Here is an 8,955-nt window from a genome sequence, read left to right as displayed (position 1 = left end):
TAACCATTTTCAAAGCTGCTTAACTTGGTTAAAAACCAAAATTATGTTTTTCAGTGTAGATCTGATTTCAACTTGATGTGATGATATTTAGGCCAAAATATAACGATCACAGAGGTAGTAGATATAATGGTGGCCAAATAGCAGAGTCAGGCAGGGGCAGCTGTAGGGTCTCCACTACCCTAGGCTCTCCGTGTCTCTAGCACCAGCCTGCTACATGCACTTACTAACATAGGAGAGAACCTGAAGGATATGTTCAATACTATCTCAGGGTCCTCAGCAGCTGCCTAGGTCACCTATATATTTGGGCCAGAATGGGCGCAGCTCCAAGATGGTGCTTGACAGCTGACACCACTACCAACACGTGTAGGTAGAAATGACTTCAAGAAATATAGATCAGTAGATGAGCAGTCTGATATCATATTGGTGTATATTTAGTGAGTAGAATACTCCGTAACCTTAGCATTCTGTGCTCCTTAATAGTATTAACCGCAGACACCGGCCTTGGACTTCTGAAGCCTCAAGTGTGAAAAGGTTAATGCTGAAAGGATCTGTTTGCGTAGTGTATACCCAGCCAAACATCTGGAACATGTGCCGAGGATTCATCATTTTGGACTATCGAATCTCACCGCACACCACTAAGCTTTCGCTTGAGCAACTTTTCCTATTTAAAGTGATACTAAGGAGTGAGTCAAAGACTTTTAGCACCATGTAATTTATTTGTCACTTAATAACGTCATCATTTTTGTTTTATGATGCCTTGATTGGGTTTTATTTATACCATTTAAGTTAATGTCCCCGCGTCTGTTGGAAATGTCTTCTGTACATTTTAAGAATAATTCTAAAATATATAGTTATAGATGCAGTTTTATATGTTTACTGCAGTGCACAAAGAAACCCTTACAGCATAAAACTAGAAAACCCTTTAAAAGGTTATTTAAGGGCTATTGCAGTTAAGCAGTAAATGAAGCGTTTTCCTAGAATGTGAAGTTAAAACAGTAGCACAATCTGGTGATACCTTTGTTGGGAAAACATTGGAAAAAGGTATAGACAGACATTGGGACATTGGGTTTCTAGTTCATCTGAAGGCCTGAAAGTTTGCGGGACTGTAAATAAAGAAAAGGTATCACCTTCAACTAATCTTTCGTTGGACCAATACATGTACATCCATTTTCCTTAATGCACTAAAAAGAAATTAGCCAGTATGGGTAGGGTATTACTTCTCAAGGTGTGCTTGGGAAAAGTGAAATGATTATTTTATTATCACACTATCTTTCACACCTATAGACAATCTGTTGGTGCAGAACAAGCTCTATAGCACATATAGCTTAGATGGTTCATTTTGCCTACTGATACGGGTTATTGTGTGAGGGTATGGCTGGTTCATTTACACCGCATTTGTAGATCGTTAGTAATTGTGGTGTCCCCCATGTAACATACTGGTGATGTAGCTTTAGGAAATAAAATTAAAGGGACAGTCTAGTGTCCCAGGTAGCCCTACTAAGAAAGAATGCATATTAAAGTAGTTTGTGAGTATTTAATATGCATTCGTTAACTTGTAGGGGAAAAAGATACTTAATTTTGGGAGAAACTGTGGCTCCTGGGCATGCATGCAGGCCACGGCCAGTGATCTGTGTCTTAAAGGCCTGCAGAGCCTTTTAATGAAGTCTATGGAAGCTGAGCCAAGCCATAGCGTAAACAGGCCAGTTGGGAGATCAAAGATCTCACCTGTAACCGGCCCATTTAGCATCAGCAGCAGCAGAACACCAGGGGGCCTGATCACCCAAGAAGCCCATCCGCCCCTGGACCTGCTGCCTTAGGCCTAGTCGGCCTAGGCCAGGTACGTCACTGCATGCGGGGTTTCCTTAGACCCCCTGGGACTCTCATGTGAGCCATTGCTGGAGCTGGGGGGTGGTGAGTACACTGCATGGGTGCATTGCCCAGGAGCTTTAATAATTTAAAGTAGACACTCAATTATCAAATACAGTGCATGGTGGCTGGAGCGTCCCTTTAGTTTCACTATATTTTGTGTAGGAAACAATCACTAAAATCTTACAGATCACAGAGCTAGCTTGCCTCTGAAGGAATAGCACCAACCCATGTCAGCGTTTACTACCAAAGGCAATGTTTAATCAGCATTTGATAGACATTTCAAAATAAACCTCTACGAAACAAACAAACCATGCTATTATTGAGGGTACAGACATGTCAACATTTTTCTCTATTTCTAAATACCTCCAAAACAATTAACAGGTTAGCAAATTGCGCAGCCATTGTGTGCTTTTAGCTCATGGGTTTACCCTACAGTTTAAAGGTTTGGGGTCACTAAACAATGTTCTCATTTTTAAAAGAAAAGCAAATGTTGTCCATTAAAGTAACAGCGCAGACGGGGTTAATGTTGTAAACGATTATTGGAGCTGGAAATGGCTGATTTTTTATGGAATATCATCATAGGCGTACAGAGGCCCTTTATCACTCCCATCACTCCTGTGTTCCAATGGCACGTTGCGTCTTTAATCCAAATTTAAGTTTAAAAGGCTAATTGATGATTAGAAAACCCTTTTGCAATTATGTTACAGCTAGAAAACAGCTAAGTGACCCCAAACATTTGAACGGTAGGGTTTATTAAACGTTGTGACAATTCCCATTTAATACAAATTTGAGAGCGTCTTGTTCTTCATTTCCACCAGGCAAATATTCTCCATGTTTGATTAACATGACACAGATCCCAAGCCATGATAGACCTTTACATGCAGAATCACACTTTATTTTAATACATTGTATGAATTATGTTATTGGTATTGGTGAGGCATAAAGTGATAGGGAGGAATATTTAATATTGTTAACCATGTGGGCCGTGTTTATATTACGCCTGCCTGTACGTGTAGTGTGTTTGCACTTTATAATGTTGTTAGTTCACAACATTTGCACAAGAAACCTTTTTCATGGTACCGCCGTATCTTGGGCAGATTTTAAATGGGCAATCAGAAGCCATAATCCAATGAATGAAAACACAAGACAATTTAATGTTTTAAAATGATAAAATAATTAAAATATTTTGGGGTTTGCAATATAATAATATTTATTTTATATATCAGTCTTATATACCAAAAAAATGAACTCAGGTAGGGTGTGCAGCCTGTTCTGTTCCTTTAATGTGTTCTTACAATACGGGCAGTAATGATGTCATAGGACTAGCATTAGACGTTATGTTACAACGCAGGGATTAAGGCCTTACCTATACATATATACCTATATATAGATACGTATATATATGTATGGTCCTGCTTGAAAACATAATTGTTTCATTTATTTCATTAGCTTGATTTGTATAATTTCATAACATGTGAATGATATACATCTCAACCCATGAAAAAAGTGTTACAGTGTATAGATGTATTCACCTATAGCACACATGCTTGTTCGTATTATCATGGTAGATAATGTCTGCGTATCTGCTCTGCGAAAGCCAAATGGGCACCATAGTACCGACAATATCCAAATTAAGCCAATGTAGGAGAATGTATGTTCAGTTCGTCGAAAAAAAATGGCAGCTGCTTAATTATATCAACGAAAGCTCACACCAAATGCAGAGATTCTTAAAGAATTTCTTTTTTTCTATAACCCAGGAATGATATTTGTTATACAAGTAAACATCAGGTTGTGGCCATGTATACGCCAACATGATTAATGACTGTGCTAGAGGAACATCAATGATTAGACTGGCAGAGACAACGTGACAATGATTAAACTGTATAACTCAAGCAAGACCTTGTATATATATTGTAGCCGATGTAGAATGTCTCAGTGTTTCCATGAGCTGTCTGTGTGTTTTATCAACGTGTGCTAGGTAGGGTATTGTTAAGGCATGACCAACTTCATCAGTGACAGAAAGCCAGCGTGATAAGAGATTTCATGTGTATTTTCTTATATAGAATAAATGAAAGTGTTACAGCCAAAGGTTCTGACGTTAGGGTGAAAGCTTTTAACCAACATCACATCATTTAAGGGACTTCCAACATGAGTTCAGAGCTGGACTGTCGATGGGTTGGCCCTGGCACTTTAAGGCCATCGGCTTGATATGTGCGGCCGCACACTACGTTTTTATGCCCGTTTAGTGTACGGCCGGGCACCTCCAGCCTGTGGACGCACACTGGATCACCCAACCTGCCGCTGGACCACCAGAGCAGATGAGTGTGCGGCACTGTGGGCCAGAGGCCAGCCAGCCAGGGCTTGGTCCGGTTGGACGCTATAGTGTTATTGCTATTTTGGCAATTGATGCTCATGTTAGGAGATCCTGCAAAACATACATGTTTGGTGCATGCTAAAGGAAAGGCCTTCAAGAAACCATTCACATTCATCTCCGCTGTGAGGTGGGATGACTTCCCAGAAATGTATTAATAAGCGGATGCAGAACAACGGAATTTGGTTTCTAGCTGCAGTAATATGTCGGAAGTTCTTGCATATAACAGATAATAATAACAATAATGAATAATAATAATAATTATCCGTGATAAATTTGTGATGTGATGTCCACAGATGCGGGATAAATAATAAGGTGTGTTACACCGGGTTTCAAAGAAGGAGCACAATTGGCAAACTTTATTCCAATTGACAAAACACATTCTTCTTGTTTTGGAGTATTTTGTGAAATCCATTCCTCTGTGAGAGTTGGTAATTTAATATGTACAAGATAGAAGACTTTTTTGACGATATTTAAGTTTGTTTAATGTTGTATTGTTATATTTAATTTTTTTTAAATGTGTTTAAACTGCTATCCTGGATCTTCTATTCTGTGTTATTGATGAGATATTTACAAAACTGTAATTAAGTTCCCTATATCAGTTTATAATTAACAGGTTACGGTAAATAATTTAAACATGTTCTCATCTTCCAGAACATCCAGCTTTGTTTACATAAAAAAATAAGAATTCCCACTTATTTGGTATGGATTAACATGGCCTTGCACTTTTAGCATATTTTGTACATAAGAATTGCTATATTATTTTGTTTTGTTGTAAATATTGTAAATGTTCCATGTACAAATCTTGAGTCAAACATGAAACTAGTTTATTTTATATGATGTCAATAGAAATATGTTTTTAAATGTTCCTATTAAAATTATTTTGTAATGAAAAGTGTCTTATTGAGACAGGCTGTAGATTTATTTTCTGGTCTTGGACAACTTTGTTCAGCCTGTTACAACGTGAAAAAAAAGAAGCTTTAATAGAATGCATATAATATTTTGAAAATAATAAAAGACTACTTTTAAAACCAAAAGGAAAACCTTTTATCTTTTTTTTTTCAATTAGTTGAATAATACCGTACTTTATTAATTTATTTATTTTCATTAAAAAAGAGGTGATCTTAAAGGATACGCTTCTTGCTTAAAAACAAATTTGGTAAAAGTTTTCGGCAGTCAAAAAACACAAATAAGAAGAAAAAGAAAAGAGGAGCAGCTACTAACACCACTGAGCGGTTCCTGTGGTCAGGAGATAAAACAATATCAGTGTGATTGATTGGTGTGAGCGCCAACACATGAAAACACATGACTACACAGGCGCGCAGTAATTACAACTGTAATATTAGTTGATATCCCTTACATGTGGGAAGGGGACACCTGATGTGATTTTGCATCTTCTATGAATACACAGGCCCTTTAAGAGGTATCACTAGCCTACACAGACTCACACATTACACTGCACACGGCAAGTTAGCTCGTTATTGTGACATGACCGCTGGTTACAATGTATAAAGAGTTGCTCTGGTTCATAGTTTGGTAGGTTAAGAAAAAAACATAAAGTTTGGTCATTCCAAAAACCCATATCTGTTATAGCTGATTGTCATCTAACCTTACAGAATGTCCCTATTTCGTTTGCAAAGTTCTATAAGTAAAAAGATCCCCAAATAGGTCTTTAGATTGTCTTTGGATGTACTTATTTGTTGAAATCATATGTCTCCTAGACGTTTCTCCAAAATAAACAGGCCCAATATGAAAAGTCTATCTCCCATTTCTTTAATTAGTTTGTTCCCCGTCACCCAACACTGTGCAGCACATTCAAGGTATAGTCTTACCAATCATATAAAAAGAGTCACATTCCCATCCCATATCCCTATCCCCCCTTTAATATAGGATAACAATGTGTTTGTCCTTGAAAGGATTTGTGGAAAATCTAGTATCCATAAGAACACCCAGATCCTTCTCCATAGTGGATCTCTCCAGTAACCAGCCATTTTTTTTAAACATGGCAATTGAATGAAAGCTTGGTATTTCAAACCATGTATTAGAATGAATTGGTTACTAAGGTGTCAGAAAAGAATGATTATTTAAAAGTTGTAGTGATACATTGACTGGCATACCTTCTCTCTCTCGATGGCTTCCCACTTCTTAAGATCTGTGCATGATATGGTTAAAAAAAAGGAAGATGGACCCAGGTTCAGCATAGCACGTTCCTGTGAGATTAAGCCTTCTCTGATAAAATGTATTGTTGTGGTGTTTTGGGTTTATATTGTCATCTTTTATTCACATATTAAATGCTGTAATATTTTTGTGACACTTCTAAAACATAAAAAAGTCCAAAGTCCTGAATTCTCCAAGAATTTATTAAGTATGACATTTACACATTTAGTCTTGCATTGTATATAAAGTATAAAAAAGTGAAAAGTGCAGACACATAAACAATATACATTATTTTGATTTAACACACATTAGCAGATATGGTTTTTTGGGGGAGGAATATAGAGGGAAGCAACATTCAGAAAACAGCTTGTGCAGTCTGAGTATCAATATCAGTCTGAGAAATATCAACTCCAGTATCTTTTGTGTTACAAGAGTGGAAAAACGCCTTACCCGGTACAGGTTGAATGTATAAGAATTGCATGGTATAAGAATTCTGTGGGGAAGACAATCACCAATTACCCATGCCCCTCTTCCCTCTTCATGGTGGGATGAGTGGAATTAAATCAATCCGGGAAGGATATTGCCCAGGAATATTGCCCCATTCCTGTCCCCTGCACTAAGGGACAAGGGATTCCAAAGCTATTGCCTTCCCGTGCTCCCAATCCTATGTCCGGTGGGATGGGGGTATGAAACTAAAATATATGCCCTTTGGTGGCATAATCCCCCCCGGCCCCCACCGCATGCCCATGAGAAGAGCTGAAAATATGGGTGAGCTTAAAAACAGCTTGTGCAGTCTGAGAAATATCAACATGAATATCTTATCAATATGAACAGACATTGCATGGCACAAAATGACGCGAGCCTTACAGGAGGTGTCCTTAACGATGCTGTTCTGCTTGGAAATAACATTAATAAACTTTAGCTGATCAGCAGTTTTAGCTTAATGTTTTATTCATACCTCTAGTGGTTTAGCCAAAAAACTTTTTAAAATATTTTCTTTCCAGTTTATATAGCAATAACCTAGCAGTACCTACTATTGTGTCACATGACAATTAAGTGCCCCCAGCAAAAATATGATAAAAAAAATACTTCTGAGAAAGGTTAGGCAAATCAGACAAAAATACAGAATTAATCCATTGAGTGTCAGCTATGTATGGGATATGTGGTTGGTCTAGTCTACACAGGAGGCCAACCATATATCCCATCCATGGTGGCACCTTAACTTTTTAGCCACCATGTATGGGACCCAGAAAAGACCCAATAAATAAGTAAAAAGAAAATAAACCAAAGCATTTATCTAAGTATATCTATTCTGTAAAAGAAGAACAGGGCACCTGTGAACTGTAACTCCAATGAACCAGAGCCAGAATGGCGATGAAGGTCATGGGGGTCAATAAAAGTTGGTGCATCAGAAAAATAGCTATGCCTGTAATAGTAACCCATCTTGACCAACTGTACAGGTTACAGGAATTTGTAAATATAAACTTTGTTGTATATTCTATATTTATAGAGGTGCGCTCTAATGCATGGTTTTCCTTATACCTTTATATTAATCTGCACATTTATATATTATATTTACTTAGAATTGTTTAATGTCTAGAATTACATTTTTCACTCATATTTTAATATAATTTCTCCCCTTTATATATTTATAAAAAAAAGCCTAACATATCAGAAAATAATAATTGGTTAAATGCCATTTAAATGTGTTATACTTCATATACGGTCTCTGACCTTTTTCCTAAATTTTGCTAATCCTCCCCGAAATGATAAAAGTTTACTATCACGGATAAAAAAAGCATATTCTGATAAAAGGTAAGGGGTAACATATCACTGCATACACAGTGCTGTCGGCATGGAAACACTGCCCATTTCTTCTTCATCTTTATGCCATACTTTATACAATAAGTGGTTCTGTTGCCTGCCAAAGAATCTTAGACTCTATTCATAGGCCGGGTCGTTGTAAAGCTTATCATGTCTCAAAATATACAACACATTTTTATTAAAAGGATAATGTGACATAAAGTGCTTTACTCAAATAAATACTACGCACATACGGTTTCATCTCTTTTACAAATGTAACCACTGCATTTAAAGAAGAATTTAGACTGTCTGCACAAATTGTACGACGGAGACAAATATAGACAACGGCTTTAATAAATAAAAATTAAAAAGAAGTATTACTGCTGCATGATGCATAGCTGACCGTCGCCTGCCCCTGAGAGCTTTGTCACCAACATTAATTGAAAAACGCGGGTTGTTAAGCTTTCCACATTTTGTAGCTGCTGAGCCGAATTCCAAATGAAGTCGGCCAGGAGCGAGCTGTGTGGGCAGCGAGGTACCTTAATCCCGAAAACAATGGGCGATACTTCAAGAGCAACCTGTGTGCAAATTGCTAAAACTGATGCAATCAGGTGGAATATTCCAGTGGTAGCTATGGCAATTGCAGCAATATGCACCAAGATTATCTTTTAGAGATAACCCACATTGGTGGCTTTGAAACAGGAACGGACTGTGGGGGGAATCAGCCCTGGCACTCGATCAGTGAATGATAAATC

At 37.6% G+C, this 8,955-nt stretch overlaps 1 long non-coding RNA gene across 1 annotated transcript; it reads right to left on the bottom strand.

Annotated features, from left to right (window-relative positions):
- Positions 1–8,281: 8,281 nt before the first annotated feature.
- LOC128503072 (uncharacterized) lies at positions 8,282–8,906 on the bottom strand. The gene is made up of 2 exons (XR_008355198.1): positions 8,547–8,906; positions 8,282–8,509 (listed from the first exon to the last, which is right to left on the bottom strand). It is a non-coding gene; the product is annotated as an uncharacterized LOC128503072 (long non-coding RNA).
- Between the last annotated feature and the right edge of the window lie 49 nt (positions 8,907–8,955).

This window comes from Spea bombifrons, chromosome 8 (genome assembly GCF_027358695.1).
Source record: "Spea bombifrons isolate aSpeBom1 chromosome 8, aSpeBom1.2.pri, whole genome shotgun sequence".
Taxonomy (NCBI): domain Eukaryota; kingdom Metazoa; phylum Chordata; class Amphibia; order Anura; family Pelobatidae; genus Spea; species Spea bombifrons.
Note: the sequence above shows the minus strand (reverse complement) of the source record. Positions and strands in the feature narration are given on the sequence as shown.